This window comes from Rhinopithecus roxellana, chromosome 21 (assembly GCF_007565055.1).
Source record: "Rhinopithecus roxellana isolate Shanxi Qingling chromosome 21, ASM756505v1, whole genome shotgun sequence".
In the NCBI taxonomy this organism is placed as follows: Eukaryota; Metazoa; Chordata; class Mammalia; order Primates; family Cercopithecidae; genus Rhinopithecus; species Rhinopithecus roxellana.
In genome coordinates this window covers 30,956,727-30,983,948 of record NC_044569.1, presented here as the reverse complement: position 1 = coordinate 30,983,948, position 27,222 = coordinate 30,956,727, and the positions used below count along the sequence as shown (strand labels likewise).

General features: G+C 37.6%; 1 pseudogene; it reads right to left on the bottom strand.

Annotated features, from left to right (window-relative positions):
* Positions 1-5,167: 5,167 nt before the first annotated feature.
* Positions 5,168-15,197, bottom strand: LOC104655574 (annotated as a pseudogene).
* Positions 15,198-27,222: the final 12,025 nt, after the last annotated feature.

The following is a 27,222-nucleotide window of genomic DNA, read 5'->3' as shown; positions in this document are numbered from 1 at the left end:
TTTGGATGGTAGGACCAAAATTAACTTCTGAGCCCATTCCCATTCCCTTCTAATACATTACCTTACCTCAAGTGGGAGGAACTAAACTAACCGAAATGCTGTTGTTGTTGTTGCTATTCTACTTAACCTGACAAAGAAACAAAGGTTGAATCATGTGCATATGCATTATTCCTTTCCCTTAAAATTTGGATACTGCAGAAAGAACAATAAATGCTTGTGTGTAAAACATATTTAATTTATTTAAAGAAATTATTCTGGCCGGGCGCGGTGGCTCAAGCCTGTAATCCCAGCACTTTGGGAGGCCGAGACGGGCGGATCACAAGGTCAGGAGATCGAGACCACCCTGGCTAATACGGTGAAACCCCGTCTCTACTAAAGAATACAAAAAACTAGCCGGGCGACGAGGCGGGCGCCTGTAGTCCCAGCTACTCGGGAGGCTGAGACAGGAGAATGGCGTGAACCCAGGAGGCGGAGCTTGCAGTGAGCTGAGATCCGGCCACTGCACTCCAGCCTGGGCGACAGAGCGAGACTCCGTCTCAAAAAAAATAAAATAAATAAAATAAAATAAAATAAAATAAAAATAAAGAAATTATTCTTATCATTATTCTTTCACCATTACAGTACGTTCATTTTTTTCTCATTTAATCTGTTTCTGTGCAAAATAATGATCACAGAAAGTTAGAAAATGAGTCAGATGGACTACTGTAATTATAATAATAATAATAATAATAAACATGTGAATGGGGTGAAACAGAACAGTGGCAAGAAAAGTCATATCCATCTGAAAAGTAGGAAAATAAGCAGTAGAACCATGGTCATCAATGATTGGATGAAATGAATGAAACTTTTTGAAATTTTAAGTTGACTAAGTGTACTTTCTTCCAAAACAAAGTTACAATTTTGGAGATATCTGGATACATTCATTAAGCCTTATCTGTTTAACTTTACATTCTTTTTTATTATAAACATTCTAGCACTTTCTCCCAATCTTCCCAGCCTACTTCCTTCTTGCAGGTTCCTAGCAGCTTTTTGATCAGGCATCCACCCAGGCACCTACATGGCTCAGTTAACACAAGCAATGCCACATTTGATTTTATTGAACATGAACTAGACACAGAATATGGATGGAAGGCAGCATTTCTCCAGGGAATACAGAAAATGAGAATAAGCTGTCATGGGTTAATCAAGTTCATGTTTTTGTGCTATTCTTTTCATGTAGCATGTTAAAAATCCCAACAAATTATTTAAAGTAACATACATTGTATGTTATAAGAGAAACATTTCTTAATAAACGGGTGATTTAATGCTTCTCAAATCAAATGATCTTGATACCTATTGAAATGCTTATCAATATTGATTAATAAACTGCAATTAATATAAAAATGCAGAAACAAAAAAATAACAGTATGGTTACATTTGAAAGAAGACCAAACTGAAAAAAAAGTAGTCTGTTTGGAAAGAAACATTTTAAGAATATCAATGGATTAAATATTCAATTACCTAAGTTAAAGAGTCATTATTATCATTTAGTATTTTAGAATAAAATATAACATTTTGTTTTCTTAAATAGATAAATATGCTGGAGGACTAGATTCTACAGTCTTTAGTTTTCCTATTACCATTTTGAACACCGGTTACCAGAGTGATGCAACAAGATAAACAATTTATCAAAATACGAATTATAAAAATTTTCCCTCTAGGGAATTTACTTCTGTAATGATTTTACCTCATTGAGATATAAATTTATCAATTCCCATTATTTTTTTAAAACATATTTTAAATACTAAATTGAAAGCTATACTTCTAAGCTTTACTATATTCTTTAAACATATAAATTTGGGGTTATAAATTATACTTTAATTTTTGTCAGTTATTTTGATGAATGTGTCGCTCTTGAATTTCACAAAACTATTTTTATTTGCTTTGGGTATATATCCAAATATTTTTAAGGTTACAATTACCCTACTCAGGCTGTGGCAGCAAAATTTTGAGACAGACCCCAATATTCTTTTTTGAATAATTCAAATATAGCTCATGCTTGTAATCCCAGCACTTTGGGAGGCCGAGGTGGGCGGATCACGAGGTCAGGAGATCAAGAGTGTCCTGGCTAACACGGTGAAACCCCGTCTCTACTAAAAATACAAAAAATTAGCCGGGCGTCATGGCGGGCGCCTGTAGTCCCAGCTACTCGGGAGGCTGAGGCAGGAGAATGGCGGGAACCGGTAGGCAGAGCTTGCAGTGAGCCGAGATCGCACACTACAGTCCAATCTGGGTGACAGAGCCAGATGCTGTCTCAAAAAAAAAAGAAAAGAAATATTCAAATAATAGAATATTTGTGAAATTAAGACACCAGATATGTTTGCTTTCTGTTCATCAAAAATTATCCTGAGTGGGCCTGGCTTTATCTGAAGGAGGAAATTTAGAGCATGAGAGAGAATCTGCTGCAGGCACTGAAGAAGGCTGCCATATTGTGGGCGGGGCTTATGGAGAAACCACATGCCAAGGATCCGCGAGTCGCTAGGAGCTAAGAGCATTCCCAGCCAACAGCTACCAAGAAAACAGGGACTTAAGTCATATAGTAGCCAATGCACTCTGCCAACAGTTTGAGAGGTCTCAGAAGTGGATTCTTCCTTAATAGAGCCTCCAGATGAGGATATATCCAGCTGGGACCCACTTCTGCCTTATGAGACACTGAGCAGAAGGCCTATCCAAAACAAGCGAGGCTCCTGACCTATGGAAACTGTGGGATGCTAAATTTGTGTTAAGCTGCTACATTTCTCCTGATTTGTTCTGCAGCAATAGGAAATGTATATACTGTTCCTTCCCTACAATGACATAAAATATAAGCCAGCACAATTAGGGATATTTAGGCCACTATTCAAAATCTGTCTGAAAATGAATTGGAGAATGATAATATTTTACACACACTAAGATAGGACAATGAGAAATTAACAAGTTATTATTCTATTTTCAAAATCCAGTAGAGCTATATAGTATTTACAATTTTTTATTCACACTATAATCTACATTTGGACATTTTTTGCTTTCCCTTTCTAAATTGTTTTTCTTGGTTTTTAAAGAGAGATGGTAATGTTTTTAGTTATTCCTGTCTAAAATTTTGAGAATAATTGCATTTACCATCATATCAGACTCTTGTAAATAAGGTTATATTATTGGCATTATGGTTTATTACTACATCTTTTGTCAATTATTTTGTTAGTTGCCACTAATCCCCAAAAACATATCCTTTGGTTTTTCCATTGTTATATAATATTTTCAAACGGCTCCCTACTTTAATGGATTTTTTTGGGGAATACTGGAATACTCTAGAGTTAGCTGTTACATAAATATTGAAGACCTAATTGTTCTGAGAGTGATTTACCCCAATTTTCTAAAATAATTCTACTTTAAACTTATTTATATAATCATTTGAGAAACACTATAAACAGGAATTACAAAATTGTAAATGGTAATTCTGTCTAAAAATAACATTGCAGCAGAAAATTTTGAAAGGAATAGCATGTATCTATTTCAGATTCTGTTCTACAATCTTTCTCTCTGTCTCTCTCACATATTTCTTACAGTCCTATTTTAAGCACCTAGCAAGGACTTTTCTGGAGCGTTGGGTAAATGGTTCCCTCATCTAACTTCAACTTTTATAGGCAAATAATAAGTGCTTTTACTTCTCTATTTACTAAAGAGATCATGATTTGATTTATATTTACCTTCCATCTCATGTCATGGGATTGAGCTAATTTTAAATATAAATAATAATTCTTGGTGAATTTTTATTTTTATATAGTTTTTTATTTTAATTTTATTGTTGCGTCATTGAGTGTCCATTTCTGTTTCAGAGAAAAAGCTAACTTGTATCAATAATTGAGTTCCCTGGATAATCAAATGATGTCCTATTTGACATTACTTTGAAAAAACAACTTAAAGCCATGTGATAAAAATTACCTTAATTAAATCCTATGAAACCCTATGAGATGGGTGTAAAAACCTGGCCACAAGTAACAAAGTTATTAAGTGAAAGGTTGGAAATGATCTGGGAAGTCTGCCCTCAGTATGTTGTGCTCTATGACATGCTGCACTGAAGCTGTGGTTCAGACCTTTACAGGTATGCTCAGACTTTGAACCCTATTCTCCATGCAGAGGGGCCTCAGTAAAGTATTATTTACTGTGTCCCCACCAAATCTCACCTTGAATTTTAATATTCCCCACATGTCAAGAGTGGGGCCAAGTGGAGATAATTGAATCATGAGGGCAGTTTCCCCCATACTGTTCTCATGGTAGTAAGTCTCTCAGGATCTGATGGTTTTATGAACGGAAGTTCCCCTGCACAAGCTCTCTTGCCTGCCATCATATAAGATGTAACTTTGCTCTTCATTTACCTTCCACCATGATTGTGAGGCCTCCCCTGCCTTGTGGAACTGTGAGTCCATTAAACCTCTTTCCTTTATAAATTACCGAGTCTTGGGTAATTGTGTGTTGGAGTGTAGGAGCACGCATTTGCAGGCACCCCGATCCTCTGATACCTGGTAAGTGGAAGTGATGCTAGAATGTGTCTATAGAGTGTATTGCTATCACCCAAACTTTCTATTTCTAGTTTGTCCAGATTTAGATTTGATCAGTTTTCTGGTCTAATAAAAAAAAAGCATTTCAAAAACAAAAGAAAAGAAAGAAAGCATTCATACCACAGAAAATATGTAATAAATCAAAAAATAGGAAAGAAGAATCTCCATGGGAAACTGGTCCCAAAGTTTTTGAGGGTTCATTGAGGGAATTTTGGTTTGCTAATTTTTTCATCCTTTTAGTGGTCAAAAGGTCTGAAGAACTCCTTGTTTTCAGTTTTGAAACAGTCACATCTCTCTCTACCGCAAAGTAACCATGTAGCACAGACCCATAAAAAAAAGGGAGGAAGCAGCACCAGGGAGAGGCCTGTCTCTCTAGAAGGGTGTCCACCTCTACATCTGCAGAAAGAGAAGGACAGGGCTCCAGCACTTCTGTCCTGCAAACAAGCTCCTTTTAAATGTGAAACCCAGTCACCCAGCAGTTCCTTTAACAGGTATATCTCTGAATACCAGGCCAGTTCTGAGAGGAAACAAAACCACAAGTTGAGAGAAAAGGACTATCATGGGCATCTGGTCACTTTCTACGTGATCCATCATACTTCCAGGAATCGGGAGCTTACTGGTCTTGGAGTGGAATAGCTTAGACCACATCCACCGGAGGTCACCCTTTAAATACATCGTGAGGAGTGGCAATAAGGTAAATGGCACCAAACAGAGTGGCAATAAGGTAAATGGCACCAGGCTGGGCGGCCTGGTGAATGTGAGAGGCCACAGTAGCAGCGAGCAGATCTACAAAGTATCCCATGAGGGTGCAGTGAAAGTAAAAGACCTTCTGCATGAGCCCAGAGATGTTGGCAGGTCCAGGGCCACCACAGGAGTCCCCACGACTTGTTTTTTGTAATTGTCATAGCAAAAGTCAAAGCATAGCGGACGACCAGGCATAACAATCTCTCCAATGTCCAACATGAGGAAGTGGCTCCCAGTGGAATGTGGGAAGACCAGTTTTCCAGGCAGAGACAGGCGAGGAACATCATGCTCAACACCAGGCCCCAGGTTGAGCTTCCAGAACAGAACGTAAAGGGGATTTTCAGCCAGCTGCCATGGCCATGTTCACCATGACATTGCTATTAAAGATGTGGGCTGAGAAAAATACCCAAAAGACATCATAGATTAAAAGCCCTGGGAGAAGCAGACAGGGGACTTTGAGACCCAGCAGGCAGACAAAGGCAATAACAGTGACGTCCATGAGAAGTCAATGGCCAGTGAGAACCCAGATGAGGATGAGCATGACAGACAGAGATAATAACAACAACTCAGCAGTAGTGAAATATCCACGGAAACCCAGGGAACTCTTTTTCTGATGTGAACAGAATCTCGTTAAATACTGGCACATCAGGAGAAGAAGAAAAGCAAAAGTTATCATTGTAAGAACTGCTGTACATATTGTGAAAACTACTTGAGCTCAGTCAAAGCAGCAGAGCAATAATAAAAGAGAGACAGATGCTCCAATCAGAAGGAAGAGAGCTTGGGTAGAGTCAATTATTTGATGCTATTATTGGTGCTGTTGCCATTGAAAGACCCAGAAGAACTATTACTGTCTTTCTGTGAACTCACTTGTCTTTCTGTCTTTTCTACGCACCAGTCTGTATGTTGAGAATTGGAGGCTGAAATTTGCAGCATAAAGATATATAAACTTTTTCAAGGGCATTTAATCTGAAATCTGTACAAATTGTTATTTTAGTATTAAACCAAAACCTGATTTATTTTCTGGATGAATTTGATAAACACATTTCTAAAGCAAAATCATTACTTGGTAATAATATTTCTAATCATTAAGAACAGTAAATAAATACAAATTTAATTAATCTTCAAGTGACATATTTAATAAATAAAACTTCCAGTTTAGGATGCCAGACCAACCACATATGAGCATCTCTTCTTGCCTCCAAGATACCATGAAATTATGTGAAATTATGAGGTATGTTTATTACAAACTCATAATGATACATAAAAATTGAAGAAAATCAGGCTATAAGATAGTTGTACACACGTCTATAATTCAAAAAACAAACGGAGGAGGACAATAGATGAAACAAGTTGGAGGAAGTATATCCCAGAGAACTCATAGGACTGCAACTCTAAGAGACTGAGGAGCCAGAAAATACATGGCTCCAAGTTGATGTGTTCAGGCAGAAATAATCAAAAACTCACCCAAGAGATAGCACATTCCATACCTTCACAAAAACTGAGTGCCTGGGGACATACCACCCTGGACAAGAATTGGAGAATTATTCTTTCAAGAAATAATACTCAGGAAGAAATAAGAAACTCTGTTCTAAATAAATGAAAGCTAGTGTTTAGACATTTCTCCAGATCTTCACCCTTTAAAGCCCATGAGTCACTAAGTTTGACTTCTGTACTTAGCAATTGCCTTTGCATTGCCCTGTTCTTAAATATGAATGAGCAAAGAAGACTCTCTGGCCATTTGATGAAACACTGCGACATGAAAGAAGAACCTACCTCTCTGCAGAAAGGAGATTAAAACTCACAGGAAACACTAATGATTTTATAAAAATAAGTTTCCTAAAAATGAAACAAAACCTCTAAGTATAACAGTATCTCCCAAGGACCATGTGGGGAATATTAAAATTCAAGGTGAGATTTGGTGGGGACACAGTATATAATACTTTACTGAGGCCCCTCTGCATGGAGAATAGGGTTCAAAGTCTTAGCATACCTGTAAAGGTCTATGAACCACACCTTCAGTGCAGCATGTCATAGAGCACAACACACTGAGGGCAGACTTCCCAGATCATTTCCAACCTTTCACTTAATAACTTTGGAACATTTTAGGGGAAGGAACAGTATATACATTGTCATGAGACAATAGGCTGTGGAAAGGAGCTCTTGGATATTAAAAATAAAATTGCCATAATAAATTAAGAAAAACTGAAAATATGGTTGCTAAATGAATAATTAAAGAGTTGGAGAAATGAAATTGTGACAATATCCTGGAAATGTAAAACTAAAGATATAAAGAGATCTAGGATACCCCGATTCATGAAGATCCATTGACGCGTTCAGTGCCAGAACCAGGGTGGGAGCAGCTGCAAAACATTCGTAGTGAATAAAGAAATGAGTTTATGAGTGTAGTTACCACTGGATGATTTAATTTCTCAACTTTTCTGTGTCTTCCAGAATGTTTAGCAGGGAGGAACCCTATCTTCTGGGAGCTGCAAAATATGCTTGCACCAAAAAGTAAGCCAAGGGAACAGGGAATGAAGGAAAAAACCAAGAATGTTTCATGTGCCTAGGAGATGCCTGGATTCTTCAAAATGGCGAGACCCAAGGAAAGAAAGGTCAAGATGGCGGCAGGTCGCCTCGGGCAGTTGGAGGAGATTATGTGCCAGGGCATTTCTTCTTCCTGTCCCTTGCCACAGCATCCATCCCCTCTGATTTTAGAAAAGTCTTACAAAAAATGTGCTAAGAGTTTAACAAGATAAGCCTAATTTCAACAAGAAGTATGAGTGGGAATTGAGCTCAAATAGTGTAGTATCTATATGAAGTACTAATGGATGTAAGTTGGAAAATGTGATAATATGCTCATTTGCATTACTTAATGGTATAGATATATACATATGATTAAAGATAACTTTCTAGTTTCAATGAAATTTCATCAGGACACTGACTTAATGCATAGAAAATCTGACAAAGCAGGTATTGAGAACGCATACGTCATAAAAGTGATTATGCACTTTTCTAAATTGTCTTACATTTCTGATAGTTGCAAATAGCCTTTGCAGTTTGCTCAGTTGTAGCATAGCACAATATTTAGTTATTGTGCAACATGATTCAGGAAACAATCAGATATTATGGAATCTTGAACACCCAATTATAAGTCAGATAATACTGTGCACATTACTTAGATTCTCCAAACATCACTTTTCTCCCTTGTAAAATGTTGATTAATAATACCTTTTTGTATGTTTATAAATTTTAATTAGTGTCTATATTGAAGTACTAGAAGTATATTATGTGGCTATCATTATTATTATACTAAGTAATTATTTGCTGATAACATTAGATTTTAGGAGTTAATCTATTGTTTAATGCTAGATATTCAAATATTCAAAAAAAGAAAAGAAGCGGAAAGCAGGGATGTCTTTGGACTGTTCAAAGAATGACAATATGATAGATCACATGAGAAAAGGATAAAATTCATAGTTGTTGAAATTAGAAAAGTAGCCAAGAGCCAAATCGTATGTTAGAGCAAAAGATGAGGATTTTGAATTAATTATTCATGAGATGGGAAACAACAGGGCAATTTTGAATGCAGAAATGATATGATCTAACTCATATTTTAATAGAACTTTTCTGACTACTTTATGGAAGTAAAATCGTGAGGCTGGCCAGTTAGGGAACTACTAAAATTGTCCAAATAAGAAATGATAGAGTGTTGGATTAAACAGTAAGTGAATATGCTGAATGCTTGTCAGATCAGATTGTATGCATACTTTTGAAAGTAGAGCTGACAAAATTTGTTCATATGTTGGATTAAAGAAGCAAGACAAACAGCAAAAGCAAAGATCACACTAAGACTACTGTCATATACTATTAAAACATTGGATTATTGATAGAGTTTGGTGTCTCCCCACCCAAATCTCATCGTGAATTGTAGTTCCCATAATCCCCATGTGTGATGGAAGGGACCCAGTTGGAGGTAATTGAATCATAAGGGGTGGTTATGCTGCTGTTCTCATAATAGTGAGTGACTCTCATGAGATCTGATAGTTTTATAAAGGGCAGTTCCCCTACACATTCTCTCTTGTCTGCTGCCATGTAAGACATGCCTCTGCTCCTCCTTCACCTTCCTCCATGATTGTGAGGCCTCCCCAGGCATGTGGAACTGTGAGTTCATGAAGTCTCTTTTTCTTTATAATCTAGTTTCAGGTATTTCTTCATAGTTGTATTAAAATGGGCTAATACAATTACCATTAACAGAGCTGAAGAAATCTGAGCACCATATTTTGAAGTGGAAAATCAAGGGTTCATTTTAAGATATGTCTTGCAAGATCTTCTCTACTGTACTTCCCATCACTTGCTAAATCCAAATTGACCAACAATAGCTGTTAAATGATGCCCCAAAACTTGCTACCCCTGAATACTACAGTCTAATTAACAAATCCAGGTTTTCATACCTTCCAAGGATTCAGAGAACAGCTCTCAGAGAAAAACTGTCCTTTCCCAATCTATGCTGTCAGCTCTGAAAGCCATTCACCTTGAGCTGTTGTCATGCTGCAATGGGTTTATTTAATTTGAGGTAATGGCATTTGCTATTGATTCTCCTTTGAGAAGAACTGGATCAGGACCAGATTCCCATTACCTGGACTGGATACTTTAGTGAAGAAGGAGAACAGCACTGAAGCAACATTGCTCTCTCTCCCTACCGGGGCCGGTGTGGCTAGACACCAGATGAGCTGATTCTGCTTGGAAATCTTTCATTTTGTGTTGAGTGCCACTCACATTTTATGTTGTTACTATTGTCACTGATAGGGGCTTTTATGTGTGAGATAAAGATGTTCTGTTTGTGACGGAGGGGCGGTAGCACGTGTTTGCTTCTCACCACTAGAATTGTAGACAATGAAGTCAGTGGCCCTCTGACTGCTTATTAATATTTATGTTGATGTGAACAGCACCAAACATAGAATATGACATGAAGCTCACCAAGGACAATTTATAATTCCAATGATCAGTTTGAAGAATTTTTGACGTAAAGAAAATTGTTCATTCAGAGGCATAAAAGGGAGAAACCTTCATGAGATTTTCTTTCTTGTCTAAAAGAAAGAGATTATATAAGTGAGGTCATCTTATTTCAACCAACTGTATAAATCTCATGTTTGTGTGTATGTGTGTGTGTGTGAGTGTGTATGTCTGTGTCGAAATGGGTTTCCTGCATCTAATCTTTCGCCCTTGAAGAGGAAAGATAATTACATTTTACTGATGAAAATTTAGTATTTAACTGAAGCTAGCTCCCACTTACTTTTCCTGTTACTTTTTTCCTTTTGTCTTCTCCCACTCTTTTCTTCTCTCTGGGGGAATTTTAGAGACTTAATGATCAAAGTTTTGTTTTTTGTCTTTATGTGTGTATCCTAAGAATATCTAGCTCAGACAAAGTTTGAAAAAAGTGCTAAAAATTATTAAACTGCATTTGTTTTGCTTAAAAACGTATGGGCCATGTAAAAAAAGGCAACAATAAGAACAACAACAAAATATAATCTAGTTACAGACTTTCTTGCTATTTATAAGATCTGTAGTTGGAATAAAAAGGATGGAACTTATAAACATGATTTTTAAAGTCTTTGAATTTTGTTTTGTTTTGTTTTGTTTTCGTTTTTTTGAGATGGAGTCTCACACTGTTGCCTGGGCTGGAGTGCAGTGGCGTGATCTTGGCTTACTGCAACCTCCGCCTCCTGGGTTCAAGAGGTTCTCCTGCCTCAGCCTCCCAAGTAGCTGGGATTACAGGCACCCACCACCACGCCTGGCTAATTTTTTGTATTTTTAGTAGAGGCAGTGTTTCACTATGTTGGCCAGGCCGGTCTTGAACTCCTGACCTCATGATCTGCCCACCTCAGCCTCCCAAAGTGCAGGGATTACAGGCATAAGCCACCACTTCCAGCCATCTTTAACACTTTTAATGAATTCAGAGGTTTATAAATTGTATTTGAAAATTATGTAGGTTCTTAATAGTCCTGAACAAATACATGAATCCTTTGACAAATTAGAATTAGTATATAATAAGGGTATTCTCTAGAATATTGTATATTTCCTTCCACATTTTATTACATAAAATTAATGTCAATGCTAAGTCTAATTTATTCAATACCAAGGTCAAGATTTTCATGCTTTAAATTTTCTAAATACTCTACATTGGTTGTGAAACTCAAGAAAGTCACAGATATTTTAGGTTTTACATATTATGAAGTTTGGCAGTCCCCAAGACAGCTCTCACTTTTGATACTAGCTGCAAGTTTGAATTCCTAAGACCACCCTCAGATTCAAATAATTCACTAGAAGAACTCTCAGAATTCAGAAAAGGCATAATATTCAGCATTTTTTTTTTCTTTGCTGCAAAAGAATCAGATTAAATTCAACCAAGAGGCCAATAGAGTGGGTCCAGGAGTCACCAGATACGCATTTCCAGTTGTCCTAACAGTGGACTCATGTGGATCATGCCTACTTCTCCCAGATATCTTTGAATGTCTTTGAAATTCCAATGAATAACAAAATAATTTGCTCTCTTACCTTCAAAACAGAAGGATAAGAAAATGCTTTGGCATTCTCCATTCTTTAATTTTTAATAAATGTAACTAAAATGGGAACTTGTTGTTTATATAATTTAACATGCAATGGGAAAAAGAATCTCAGTTAAGAGAAGCTCAGTTTTCATAGTTTCACTATATGCACATAAAATGTATTTGTATAAATCACTTCAATATTTCTTATCTCTCAAGTTAAGGAAACATATTCATGTTCAAGCATCAAACCTGGTGAATGATTCTCCCTATTAACATTTGTTTTGTGATGTTAATGCACATCTCAGTCAGGGACAATCAGTGGCAAATACAGTGGCTTCGTGATGTAAATGGAAAGTCCAGGGAGCTTTGTCCCCATGTCTGTTCTTACTCTTTACAACAGGGGCATCCAGTCCCCAAGCCATGGACCAGTACTAGTCCATGGCCTGTTAGGGACTGGGTTGCACAGCAGGAGGTGAGTGGCAGGCGAGTGATCAGTGGCAGCATTAGATTCTCATAGGAGTGCAAACCCTATTGTGAACTGCACACGCAAGAGATCTAGGTTGCACACTCCTTATGAGAATCTAATGCCTGATGATCTGTCAGTGTCTCCCATCACCCCCAGATGGGACCGTCTAGTTGCAGGAAAACAAGCTCAGGCTCCCACTGATTCTACCTTATGATGAATATGTAATAATAGTAGAAATAAAGTGCATAATAAATGTAATAATGCACTTGAATCATCTTGAAACCATCGCCCCCACCCCGACCCTGTCCATGGAAAAATGATCTTCCACGAAACTGGCGCCTGGTGCCAAAAAGGTTAGGGATTGGTGCTTTACAAAGTGTTATTCCCAGATAATCACAAACACTGTGTTGCTATTTACAGAATAATCATCAACTGTAACTTAATTCTCCAGGCTGTCTTGTATGAGAGGATTTCACTCTTTCACCTTGATAATGCTGGGTAACATATAGTATTGAATAGACAGTTAAGAGAAAAATTGGCTGTAAGCTTAAAACACTGGCAATTTTACTCTAAATTGTTGAGGATGTTTCTGGCATGTGTTTTTCATGCCAAATGAATGACACTAGCAAAGCTGTAAAGGTGAAGCATTAACAGGACTAACGGCTTAAATGAAGGCTTTGAACATTTGAAGATACATTTTATACATGGTCACATTCAAATGGATATAAGTATCTTCTAACTATTGTCTGTTTTCTGGATGGCAGTTTTTCCCTCTCAAGAAACAACAACCTTAGCACTAGCTTAATTTTTTTTTCTAGACTATATATTCTTAACTTGGGATACATCAACTTACTTATCCAGTTACAGAGGCACCAACTTTATAGGGACTATAGCCAAGAAGTTTGCAAAATATGGTTCATCTTCCAGAACTCAACTGTTCTTATCATCTTAAGTCATCAATGGAAATTGAAAGAATACATATTATCCCCAAAATTAAAGTTTCCAAAATTGAGAATTGCTGTAGAGATTTTATGCTGTATATCCAAATCTTTAATCAACAAATCCAGTTGCACTCAGCTTTTTCCAAAGACAAATAAGAGAATCCTGCATGATCTGCCAAGATTACTGGTTTGCTAAAAATGACATCAACCTCGGAATGCTCTTGGGCCACAGAAAAAGACTATCAGGCACTATCAATCATAAATACTACAGTAAAACTTCACCGAATGGAACTTTCGGGTCACATCTCTCAGTTAAAAGTCATTATGCATCTCCAGCATCTCCATACCAATGGCAGCTATCATACATTCGGAATCTCTCAGGATTCTTCAGAAGCAGGCACATCACAAAGGGGACTGTTTTCCAAAGAACCTTGATGAAGCAACAGGTGGAAAACTTCTACCCAATATTTCTTGTTTTGTTAGAGTAGGTAGCTTGGCAGACATGGACAGGAGAGGCCCTGCCCCACAGGAATGTCAGGCAACCATCAGGTGATGCTCAGGTGGTTGTTAAACTGTCTCTCTAAAATAATAATTGGTTGCAGCCAGTGCCAGGGAAAGACAGTCTCCCAATAAATATAAAACACCTGAAGCTGGTGATGAGCAGCTTTCTGATAAGATCTCTGGAGTTGGGCAAGTGGGCTCCAGCATGCGCACTAAGAGGCAAAATGTTGGAGTGTAACTGGCCTAATACCTTTCTCTGGGAATGTTCAACCTGGTAAGGGAAAAATGCCTCAAAGGAGCATGCACACAACTTGTAAACACACTCCACATGCGGCCCCTCTCAAGTGCTGGCAGTCCACTGCACATGCACAGAGCCTGCCCCAAGGAAAAATCAAGGGAGAAGAAACACAAACCTCAGAACCATCCAGTGTGTAAAAATCTGAAGTCAAGGGTTGACTGGGGCACTTGGATCTCTCAAGCTGCCCACTTGACCTCTTCCAAGTGTACTTCCTTTCATTCCTGTTCACTCCTCCCCTAAAACTTGCCTCAGTCTCTCCCTCTGCCTTATGTCCCTTGGTTGAATTCTATCCTCCAAGGAGGCAAGAATTGAGTTGCTGAAGACCCATTGAATTCACTGCTGCTAACAGTTTGACTGCTGCATCACTGTGACCACCAAACACTTCTTCTTCTTCTTCTAGCTGTCTTATTCCTGTCTTATGAATTTAGATTCAAGATTTTTAATGAATGAGGATTTAAAAACTTCAAAAAATGCCGTCCTTTAATACTAACGCTTTGATTTCTACAAGCGACTCTGTTATTTTGAAAATACTTCACTAATCAGATACAAAATGAGACACAAAGGAAACAAACCTTGACAACCTGGCTATTCTGCCACATTCTGGGTCACCTGGATCAAGGAATCCAGATGGAGGGTGGAACTTGGTTTTATGATTAAAACCAGGTAAAATGGTGGGCTGGATGGACAACCTTTCAAAGACTGTTAATGATTCTAGTTCTTGTTTTTCATGGCTTCAGAGTTCTACACTATGTCCTACACACAGCTCTAAATACCTGTTAACTGCCACCCTCTGGACAGGTTATTACGGTGACCACAGAAATATAAGTCACATAAGGAGCAGCTGAACCCACTCAAGACTCCACAATCTCCAAAGATATCGGAAGGCACAAATGGAAATCTGGACTCTGACAATTGTCCTTAGCATGTTATCTTTTACGCCAATGCTGGCCAAAGAGAAGGACTTAAAACGTTGTACTGATCCTTACAAGAACTTAGTTTCCACTGTTTCTTTCCACTCCTTTTGCTAAATTCAAATTGATCAACCAATAGCTGCTTAACTAGGGCCATACCTTGCTCTTCCCGCATCTTATCCCATGAGCCACATGATTTCAGTTTCGTCATAATTTCCCAGAACTTGCCAGTGAATAATTCTTGGAATAAAACTGAACTATGACTGTGAAACTGCCTTTGCAAAAATCATAACTGAGAAAATTAAGACAGTAAAAGAGATGTGTCCTAACTGCCTTCAAATCTTGCTTTTAACCTCCAAGCTGTCTTATTCATTGCTGGTGTAGGCTAAACTAATTTTGGAAGAAACTTAGTTTATGATTTAACTTTGAAACCAAGATAACAATAGCCCTTTCCCTAAACAAACCCCCTTCCTGCCTAGAGCCTAGACTGCCTTTGCAGGACTAACAAAATAGCCACAAAGTTAGAAATTATGGCTTAGGAGTCATGCAACTGGAGGGTGCAAGAATCTGAACCTCTCCAAATTGCTCCTGGGGAAAACATCACTAATGTAAAATCTAAGATCAGTGCTTCAGATATTTTGCAGACCCTGCACTTGATGGATCAACTGGCACTACCCAGGTCTTGATAAACTGGCTCAGTTGGATTTGTGGCCTCTGCCTAGGAACTGATTCAGCACAAGAGGGCAACTTTGACTCCCTATTATTTTATCTCTGACCTGATCAATCAGTACTGCCAACTTTCTGACCCCCCACACACCAAATTATTCTTGAAAACCTCAATCTCCAAGTTTTGGGGGAGACTGACTTGAGTAATAATAAAACTCTGGTCCCCTGTACAGTCAGCTTTGCATGAATTAAACTCTTTCTCTATTGCCATTCCCCTGTCTAGATAAATTAGCTCTGTCTAAGGCAGTTACATCTGGCCTTTCCAATTCTGTCTTACGAAATATTTATCTACCTGGTCCCCACAATATAGTCATCTTGAACTGTGTTTCATGTTGCAATATTTTAATAAAGGCTTGAGCTAATAGCTTTTGAGTAGTTTTTCGCCTTTCACATTTATTATGAGATAATCGTCTACTAAATATTCTAATGGAATTAATACACAAAGCATAAGATTGTTTTTCACTAACCCTCAACTAGTGAACAGTTCAAGAATTACACAGGACCCAGTTATAAATCCTCCAAATTATATATGTGCAACAAAGCCAAAATATTCCAGGTAAGCACCAAGGCTAAGAGAGGCCACACTGGTTGACAACTGTCATTCATACACTACCCAGATTCCCCCAAACAGAAATTAGAACCTTATTTCTCCATGTACAACAAAAATAAAGTTCTAAGCACCCTGCCAACTAATTGAATGGACCCCTTCTCTTGGCCAAGATCATTCCAAAGAAAACTTGAAAAATTAGTCAGGCTATGATGGAAAAGGGAGGGGTCAGACATGCCTCATTATATACTCTCCTCCCTTTGGAATTCAGACACAACTGATCAGCATTAGCATTAAAATAGAAATCTTAACATTTAGAGAACAGGCTTTTTACAGCAATAAGACATCACATTCCAACCTGACTCTGGTATACCATCACATGGCAGATAGAAGTCCCTGAAATTAATCAAAGTATTTTACCCTGAAATATATTTCTTTGAACAAAATTTGAAATGGCTCTGCAAAGTTGTCTCTTGTGAGGAAATCTTTCTTCTGTAGAAAGTCCCCTTCCCCTTTCAGGTCTCTTCCTGTTCCAGGAGAGATTTAACTAAAAGTCTGGCACCCTTTAGAGTCTGATAAAAGACCTTTACCATCTACCATCTATTCTTCTGAAGCCTGCTATCTGGAGGCTTCATCTACATAATAAGAACCTTGGCCTCTAAACCACCTCCCCTCTCCCACTTATCTTAACTACAAACATTTATTTCTGCTGATTTCAGCTTTTCAGGAAGAACTTAACCCCTTCAACCAATTATCAGTTAGGAAATCTTTGAATCCACCTGTAACCTGGATGTCTCCCCCCAACCCTCTCCCCTCACCTGCCACCTTTCACTCTAAAAAGCCCTGCCTTTCCAGGCTGAATCAATGTATACCATATATTTATTGATTTATGTCTCTACCTATAACTTCTGCCTTCCTAAATGTAACTCAACCACCTTGTGTTCATGTTCTCAAGACTTCCTGGAGCCGCGTCATGGGTTATGGTCCTCACATTTGGCTCAGAATAAATCTCTTTAAATATTTTACAGAGTTGCCTCCTATTTGTTGGCACCCATTAGCCTGGAGCATTGAATCTGACCTCTTACACATCTCACCTTTTCTGGGGATTGATTGGGAAGCAGTCTCACCCAAAGCTGTCGTATCTCCTTGAGGTCATCATGCATCCAAAACGATGACAAATTATAAAGACTCCACATTCAGACCTATATCTTCCAATCGTTTATACATTTTTTATCTTGGCTACTATTTGTGAAATTTGTAGACATGTATGAAGGCTTTAATAGGCTTTTTGGTGAGGGATTCAGTTCCAAATAGAATTATTCTCTAGGTACAGATGGTATTTTAGACGATTTGAACATAGCTGCTTATTTAATGCCACATCTTCAACATCCTCCTCACTCAAATCAATAATCATTGAATTAAGAAAAATAAATGAGTGAATGAATAATTATAAACTATGGTGGATTTTAAGCAATTCATTATTTAGTAATAAATGGAAACAATGCCAATCTTGTAAAAGAAAATGAGTGCACATCATAAGTTACTGCCAACAGTCCCTGTGATTGTTAGATATCATGAAGCTTTATAATTTATAAAAATCTATACTAATAATGTGAACAGTGCTGTTGAACACAGAGAACCTCTCTAATCATGCAGTAGTGGAGTCGCAGGGAAAATTTTAAAAAGCTAGGGCATCAGGGCTTGTCTCAGTTTTTAATGTTTACAAAAAAAAAAAACATATTTAACCGAAACCATGTTTTGAATTTACTAAGATAAATGACCCAATTTCTTTCCCCAAATCAAATTAGGCAAATTTACAACATCTGTCATGAGTTTATGTTTTGCATATCACACTGTGAAAATAAAGAAACATCGTAAGGTGGTGGTATTGAATGGGATGAACCAGCAATAAAAACAGGGGCTTAGAAAAATAACGATGCATAAATTTCAAGTGGTAAACAAAAATAATGCAGAAAAAAGGCAAAATCATATTTTTATGATGACAACTTGTTCTTAGTGTTTGAATAAGTAAGGATTAAAATTCAGGTTTATGAATATAAGGCATCTTGATATGGATCAGAAAAATTAACATGAATTACAAAGAACAAATACCTCAGGAAATAAAGGAATAAATGTTACCTTTTAAGGAGAATAAAGGACTAATAAAAGCAGCACAGGGCAAGATTTATATTTTCTATTGGTTTTAGGCAATAGAACTAGGGGCATTAAAAAAAAAAGCTAAGGATTTACTCGAGTGTATGACTCACATTAATGTCAATGTGTAGCCTACTTTTTTCAACATGAACTCGGTGAGAGTTATAAAAGCCTTAAGAATGACATGCAGGCAAAAGATTATATCAATGGTTACTTACAGTATGGAAGCCAGGTTGATGGCAAAGGCTCTTAATAAAAGTTCATTCTTTCTTTTTAAAGTTTCAACAAGATTCAATGCATTGAATTAACACCAAAGAGAGAAGTAAAATTCATGTAGTTTAGATTAATGACCATTTGACCAAATCCCATTCACAGTGTGAGTCCACATAATCTTATTTTATTACATTGTAATATGAGTACAGAATTCCAAATACTTTTACATATGGGATGTCAAATTTAAAAATCATATTAGTTGGTAAGAATTAAATAAAAATGTCATTAATCAATATTTTCTAGTAAAAATGTAAAATTCTTGAATAACTTAAATGTGACTTACTAAACATGTCTCTATCACTTTTGAGGTATTATAGTTCTAGATTATTTTTCAAGTTAAGGTAGAAATGGGAAAATTTCAAATTAGTGTGTTAATTATTTAACTGCTTTATTGATATATGATTAACATACAATAAAGCACATATTTCAGGTGCATTTTGATACATGTATGCAGACATCAATCCATAAGCACAATCAAGTTAATGAAGATGTAAATCACTCCCAAAAGATTCTTCCTAAACTCTTTATAATCTTTCTATCCTACCCCTAATCTTATTCCCTCTAACCACATTCCTAGGTTTCCATTGATCTGCAATACAAAAAATCAGCCAGGTGTGGTGGCATGCACCTGTAGTTCCAGCTACTCAGGGGGCTGAGGCAGGGGAATCACTTGATCCCAGGAAGTGGAGGTTGTAGTGAGCTGAGATCACGTCACTGCAGTCTAGCCTGGCGAGAGAGCAAGCCTCCATCAAAAAATAAAAAAAGGAATAAAGTCAAATATTAAGTCATTCAATTCAACCACCTTATAACTAATTCAGAAAGCCAATTCAAACTGAAAAATAAATATAACATTGTTACTGAAACACCAGGGTCTAGGTCCTGCTGTTTGCTGGACAGAAAGCCAATTACTGAGACAACAAGTATTGCCAATGAAGAAGGCTTTAATCAGGTGCTGCAGCTGAGGAGATGGGAACTCAGGCTCAAATCCATCTCTCTGACTGACTAAAACCAGAGGTTTATATAGCAGTGAAGATATGTAACAATGTATAAGAAAACAGGAACAAGGGAGGGGCATGGAAGCAATCATGATGAAGGAGGGGTCCACATCTCATTGTCTGGTTGTGGTAATCTGGTGAGTTTCAGTTATTTGATACATTTTTGAGAGGGCTGAAGGTCCTTCCCTGAGGAAGAAACTCAGATAAAACAAATGTAGGCTTCAAGCTTTAAGATCAGAAAGATCAATTTCTGTGTTTATCCAAAAGAACAGTCAATGGGATTCTTGGGCTGGTTTCAACTTAGGGCTCATAAACAAAGTCTGAAGTGGAATTTCAGGTTACTGAGAGATGATTGTTTGGCTCAAATTGTATCACAACAGGCTATTTTCTTTCTATACTTCTACTCTGCTTTCCACAGAGTTCACTCCATTCTCATGCTGGAGTCTGGAATCATGCCACAAAAATGTATTAATAATTGTAGTTTCCTGGAGCTTGGGTTGGATGAAATACAATTCCAACCTTGTGGAAAAAAAAAAATGGTTACAGGTGGATTTCCATAATAAATAAGGAGCATGATTACCAGGAGGTAAAGTCATTCTCCTATCAAATAATATCTCATAAATATTTCATGATTGCAAGTCAACAGGTGAAATTTTAAGTTAGCAATTTTAGTAAACAGTGACACAAATATATTATTAATAATCATGAAAGTAATTACTAGGAGAGGTTAAAAAAAAAAAACTGAAATAACCGTAATAATTGCGGTCCCTAGTGATTAAGGTAAGGTGTGCACAGGACTGAGGAAGGAAGATGGCTGCCTTCTATTAGAAACCTTTCTTGATTTTTACTTTTAAAAATTGCAGTTATTACCCTCATTAAATCTATAGTAGCAATACTGCATCATATCCCCACTGAAGACATACTGAATGTCAACATTATGTGTGGTGATAGGAAATGTACATTTTTGTTAAGGTACCCCATAACCCTGCAAACCCAGGCTAGTACTGATTTAGAGACCAGCATTTTGCAGCCACTGACCCAGAGCACATTGTGAACCTTAGGGAGCTAACAAATGTTGTTGAATTTTTAAAGAAAATTGCTCAAAAATGGGGAAAAAGATATTGTATCCATCTATAACTTTAAAACAAAAAAGTAAGGCAAAAAAGACCAATAATACAATTCTACTGTGAGATGGATAGTTTATTTTTATGTTGAGCAAATCAGACTATGATAGAGTTGCAATCCCTCTTCATCCTTCCACCCACCCCGCAAAAAAAAAAAAAAAAAAAAAAAAAAGATAAGTTTATAGGAATTTGAAGAGCTTTGTGAAGAAAGTATTTACTAAAATCCAACAACAAAAAAAGGCAGAAATGATGTGGAGAGTGCAAACACCAATATGTACTTGTGAAATTATAAATGCATTGAGACAGGAAACAAAATTGTTCAGGTATTTACAAATGGCTTTTGATTCCACAGCATATTGTTTATTTTCATAGGACAGGAACACATATTCCAAATCACTTTAATTCTTTAAAAAAAAACTGGAAAACAATTTATATTCAAATTATAATGTCAATTTATAGCTATAAAGTCAATTAAAATGTAAAATTTTAAATATCAAGTAATATCCAATGTCTTGTCACCTGAGAAGTGAGGACTGTATCTTTTCATCAGTAAACTGAGTTAAATTCTTATATTTTACGATGGTAAACATTATATGACATCTAAATTTCATAATTTAACAAACACTGGTATATTACTATTTGTAGAGTTAATTGCTAGGAGAGTTAAAAATAAAGAAATGACAACATTTATAGCCTCCAGAGAATTAGACAAGGTATAAACAGGACACCATAGTTCTTGATATATAATAGATACAAGATAAATATTGTTTGAAAAAATGAGTGACAAGTGTGGTAAATTTTTAAAAACTACATTAAATATTGATAATACCACCCTACTTTAATCCTACTTTGTTGAAATTATAATAATTATAAATTATAATCATGAAATTATAAATTAGAACCCTGCATTCATAAAACATTGATCTCACAATTGCTAAGTGTTTCAGGCAAAAATGTGAAATTCTCTTTCATACAGTTAAATTAAATTTTTGTTTCTAAATTGAATTTTTGACTCCCACAGTCAGGGGATTAAATGTTGGAGCAGGTTGTCGGGGGAGGTGATGGATTCGCTGTCCAGAATAGTAAACTATTTCTTGGGTTAGGTTCCTATCCTGAGATGGGAAGATGGTCTCTCTGGCCCTCTCCAATGTCCAGTGTTGTATTTGTTTCCAGGCAGAGGGGCAAGTTAACTTTCCTAAATCACTCAGCTCTTTTCTTATTGCTCTGTGGTTTGTCTGTCAATTGGGTGTCTGATGATAAACACTCATTTTAATTAGGAAAAGATTACACATGACAACAAGTATAAAAGGAACATTTTCCTTACCATCCATATTTATTAAAATCTCCCCTTTCCACCAAAAAAAAAAGTCCTCAGAACTTGCAATTATAAAGTTTTTGTTGACTAATAATTACTACTGCTTGTTTTATATTTACATGCTAGCCAATTTCTTACACAACATGTTAAGTGCTTTTCATGATTAAAGTCAATTAATGCCAACAAACTTCAAAGGTAGGTACTAATAGTGGCAGAACTGGGATCTGAACCTAGGCGATCTGCCTCCACACCTCATCTATATGCTGCTTTGCTTTAGATCACTGAATGAGACATTCTTTCACTGAAAGATGGTGTTTAAAATATAGTGATATAAAGTCAGTTTTCTGAACATTTTTAAGAGTAAAAAAAAATTAGTAGGATGATTCCACTGATTTTTCAAACTTACTTAAAGTCCTGGCGGGGGGGGGGGGGCGCCAAGATGGTGGAATAGGAACAGCTCCAGTCTGCAGCTCTCAGCATGAAGGACGCAGAAGACGGGTGATTTCTACATTTCCAACTGAGGTACCAGGTTCATCTCACTGGGGATTGCCAGAGAAGTGGGTGCAGTCCACAGAACAGGGCGAGGCATTGACTCACCCAAGAAGTGCAAGGGGTTGGGGAATTCCCTTTCCTAGCAAAGGGAAGCCATGACAGACAGTACCTAGAAAACTGGGACACTCCCACCCTAATACTGCGCTTTTCCAATGACCTTAGCAAATGGCACACCAGGAGATTATATCCTGTGCCTGGCTTGGAGGGTCCCACGCCCATGGAACCTCAGTCACTACTAGCACAGCAGTCTGAGATGGAACTGCAAGGCGGCAGCCAGGCTAGGGGAGGGGCGTCTGCCATTGCTGAGGCTTGAGTAGGTAAACAAAGCAGGGGAAGCTCAAACTGGGTGGAGCCCACAGCAGCTGAAGGAGACCTGCCTGCCTCTGTAGACTCCACCTCTAGCGGCAGGGAATAGCTGAACAAAAGGCAGCAGAAACTTCTGCAGACTTAAACGTACCTGTCTGACAGCTTTGAAGAGTAGTGGTTCTCCCAGCATGGAGTTTGAGATCTGAGAACGGACAGACTGCCTCCTCAAGTGGGTCCCTGACCCCCGAGTAGCCTAACTGGGAGGCATCTCCCAGTAGGGGGGTGAATGACACCTCAGAAGGCCTGGTGCCCCTCTGAGACGAAGGATTAGGCAGCAACATTTGCTGTTCTGCAGCCTCCTCTGGTGATACCCAGGTGAACAGGGTCTGGAGTGGACCTCCAGTAAACTCCAACACACCTGCAGCTGAGGGTCCTGACTATTAGAAGGAAAACTAACAAACAGAAAGGACATCCACACCAAAACCCAATCTGTACGTCACCACCATCAAAGGCCAAAGGTAGATAAAACCATAAAGATGGGGAGAAACCAGAGCAGAAAATCAGAAAATTCTAAAAATCAGAGTGCCTCTTCTCCTCCAAAGGAACGGAGCTTCCCGCCAGCAACGGAACAAAGGTAGATGGAGAATGACTTTGACGAGTCAAGAAAAGAAGACTTCAGACGATTGGTAATAACAAACTTCTCCAAGCTAAAAGAGGATGTTTGAACCCATCGCAAAGAAGCTAAAAACCTTGAAAAAAGAGTAGACGAATGACTAACTACAATAAACAGTATAGAGAAGTCCTTAAATGACCTGATGGAGCTGAAAACCATGGCATGGAACTAGGTAATGCACACACAAGCTTCAGTAGCCAATTTGATCAAATGGAAGAAATGGTATAAGTGATTGAAGATCAAATGAATGAAATCAAGTGAGAAGAGAAGTTTAGAGAAAAAAGAGTAAAAAGAAATGAACAAAACCTCCAAGAAATATGGGATTACATGAAAAGGCCAAATCGATGTCTGATTGGTGTACCTGAAAGTGACGGGAAGAATGGAGCCAAGTTGGAATACACTCTTCAGGGTATCATCCAGGAGAACTTCCCCAACCTAACAAGGCAGGCCAACATTCAAATTCAGGAAATACAGAGAACGCCACAAAGATATTCCTCAAGAAGTGCGATTCCAACACACAAAATTGTCAGAATCACCAAAGTTGAAATGAAGGAAAAAATGTTAAGTGCAGCCAGAGAGAAAGATCGGGTTACCCACAAAGGGAAGCCCATCAGACTACCAGAAGATCTCTCAGCAAAAACTCTACAAGCCAGAAGAGAGTGGGGGCCAATATTCAACATTCTTAAAGAAAAGAATTTTCAACCCAGAATTTCATATCCAGTAAAACTAAGCTTCATAAGTGATGGAGAAATAAAATACTTTACAGACAAACAAATGCTGAGAGATTTTGTCACCACCAGGCCTGCCTTACAAGAGCTCTGGAAGGAAACACTAAACATGGAAAGGAACAACCGGTACCAGCCACTGCAAAATCATGCCAAATTGTAAAGGCCATCAATACTAGGAAGAAACTGCATCAACTAATGAGCAAAATAACCAGCTAGCATCATAATGACAGGATCAAATTCACACATAACAATATTAATCTTAAATGTAAATGGGATAAATGCTCCAATTAAAAGAAACAGACTGGCAAATTGGATAAAGAGTCAAGACTCATCAGTGTGTTGTATTCCGAAGACCCATCTCACGTGCAGAGACACACATAGGTTCAAAATAAAGGGACGGAGGAAGATCCACCAAGCAAATGGAAAACAAAAAAAGCAGGGGTTGTGATCCCAGTCTCTGATAAAACAGACTTTAAACCAACAAAGATCAAAAGAGACAAAGAAGGACATTACATAATGGTAAAGGGATCAATTTAACAAGAAGAACTAACTCTCCTAAATATATATGTAACCAATACAGGAGCACCCAGATTCATAAAGCAAGTCCTGAGAGAACTAAAAAGAGACTTAAACACCCAAACAATAATAATAGGAGACTTTAACACCACACTGTCAACATTAGACAGATCAACGAGACAGAAAGTTAACAAGGATATCCAGGAATTGAACTCAGCTCTGCACCAAGTGGACCTAATAGACATCTACAGAACTCTCCACCCCAAAACAACAGAATATACATTCTTCTCAGCACCACATAGCACTTATTCCAAAAATGACCACATAATTGGAAGTAAAGCACTCCTCAGCAAATGTAAAAGAACAGAAATTATAACAAACTGTCTCTCAGACCACAGGACAATCAAACTAGAACTCAGGATTAAGAAATTCATTGAAAACTGCTCAACTACTTGGAAACTGAACAATCTGCTCCTGAATGACTACTGGGTACATAATGAAATGAAGGTAGAAATAAAGATGTTCTTTGAAACCAATGAGAACAAAGACACAACATACTGGAATCTCTGGTACACATTCAAAGCAGTGTGTAGAGGGAAATTTATAGCACTAAATGCCCACAAGAGAAAGCAGGAAAGATCTAAAATTGACACCCTAACATCACAATTAAAAGAACTGGAGAAGCAAGAGCAAACACATTCAAAAGCTAGCAGAAGGCAAGAAACAACTAAGATCAGAGCAGAACTGAAGGAGATAGAGACACAAAAAACCCTTCAAAAAATCAATGAATCCAGGAGCTGGTTTTTTGAAAAGATCAACAAAATTGATAGACCACTAGCAAGACTAATAAAGAAGAGAGAGAAGAATCAAATGGACACAATAAAAAAATGATAAAGGGGATATCACCACCGATCCCACAGAAATACAAACTACTATCAGGGAATACTATAAACACATCTAGCAAATAAACTAGAAAATCTAGAAGAAATGGATAAATTCCTGGACACATACACCCTCCCAAGACTAAACCAGGAAGCAGTTGAATCCCTGAATAGACCAATAACAGGTTCGGAAACTGAGGCAATAATTAATAGCCTACCAACCAAAAAAGGTACAGGACCAGATGGATTCACAGCCGAATTCTACCAGAGGTACAAAGAGGAGCTGGTTCCATTCCTTCTGAAACTATTCCAGTAAATAGAAAAAGAGACAATCCTCCCTAATTCATTTTATGAGGCCAACATCACCCTGATACCAAAGACTGGCAGAGACACAACAAAAAAAGAGAAATTTAGACCAATATCCCTGATGAACATCAATGCAAAAATCCTCAATAAAATACTGGCAAATCGAATCCAGCAGCACATCAAAAAGCTTATCCACCACTATCAAGTTGGCTTCATCCCTGGGATGCAAGGCTGGTTCAACATACACAAATCAAAAAACGTAATCCAGCATATAAACAGAACTAGAGACAAAAACCACATGATTATCTCAATAGATGCAGAAAAGGCCTTTGAGAAAATTCAACAGCCCTTCATGCTAAAAACTGTCAATAAATTCGGTATTGATGAAACGTATCTCAAAATAATAAGAGCTATTTATGGCAAACCCACAGCCAATATCATACTGAATGGGCAAAAACTGGAAGCATTCCCTTTAAAAACTGGCGCAAGACAGGGATGCCTTCTTTCACTACTCCTATTCAACAGAGTGTTGGAAGTTCTGGCTAGGGCAATCAGGCAAGAGAAAGAAATAAAGGGTATTCGGTTAGGAAAAGAGGAAGTCAAATTGTTCCTGTTTGGAGATGACATGATTGTATATTTAGAAAACCCCATCGTCTCAGCCCAAAATCTCAAGTTGATAAGCAACTTCAGCAAAGTCTCAGGATACAAAATCAATGAGCAAAAATCACAGGCTTTCCTATACACCAATAACAGACAAATAGAGAGCCAAATCATGAGTGAACTCCCATTCACAATTGCTTCAAAGAGAATAAAATACCTAGGAATCCAACTTACAAAGGATGTGAAGGACCTCTTCAAGAAGAACTACAAATGAAATAAAAGAGGTGCTCTGTGAAATAAAAGAGGACGCAAACAAATGGAAGAACATTACATGCTCATGAAGAGGAAGAATTAATATTATGAAAATGGCCATACTGCCCAAGGTAATTTATAGATTCAATGCCATCCCCATCAAGCTACCAATGACTTTCCTCATAGAATTGGAAAAAACTACTTTAAAGTTCATATGGAACCAAAAAAGAGCCTCATTGCTAAGACAATCCGAAGCCAAAAGAACAAAGCTGGAAGCATCATGCTACC